This window comes from Silene latifolia, chromosome Y (genome assembly GCF_048544455.1).
Source record: "Silene latifolia isolate original U9 population chromosome Y, ASM4854445v1, whole genome shotgun sequence".
In the NCBI taxonomy this organism is placed as follows: domain Eukaryota; kingdom Viridiplantae; phylum Streptophyta; class Magnoliopsida; order Caryophyllales; family Caryophyllaceae; genus Silene; species Silene latifolia.
Window position 1 is genome coordinate 287,628,456 of NC_133538.1, and position 479 is coordinate 287,628,934.

General features: G+C 44.7%; 1 non-coding gene across 1 annotated transcript; it reads left to right on the forward strand.

Moving 5' to 3' along the window:
* LOC141635358 (small nucleolar RNA R71) lies at window positions 1-106 on the forward strand. The gene has a single exon (XR_012540054.1). It is a non-coding gene; the product is annotated as a small nucleolar RNA R71 (small nucleolar RNA).
* Window positions 107-479: the final 373 nt, after the last annotated feature.

Below are 479 nucleotides of genomic sequence, written 5' to 3' on the forward strand. Positions count from 1 at the left end.
AAACCATGGTGAGGAAGAGACCTCACCAACTTCTTGAACCGGCACCAAGCTTCATAGAAAGTCTCATCAGGTTCCTGCTTGAAACTAGTAATCTTACCCCTCAGCTGATTAGTGCGTTGTGGAGGGAAGTATCTTTTGTAGAACGCAAGTGCGAGAGTCTCCCAATTGGTGATACCAGTAGCAGTCCGGTCAAAATCAGTCAGCCACTCACGGGCTTAGTCAGTCAGAGAAAAAAGGAAAAAGTACTTCCTTTATCTTGTCTTGTGTTACTCCCTTAGTGGCGGAAATAGTAGAGCAATAGTTAGTAAAGACTTCCATATGCTTTCGCGGATCTTCACCGGCCACACCTCAGTACAGATTTCTTTCCACCAGATTTATGTAAGACGGACGGATATCAAAAGTGTTACCATCCTCAGTTGTGAGATTGAAACCTTTAAGGATCGAGGATGCTTTGGGCTCTGAGTGACGTGCAATGTAAG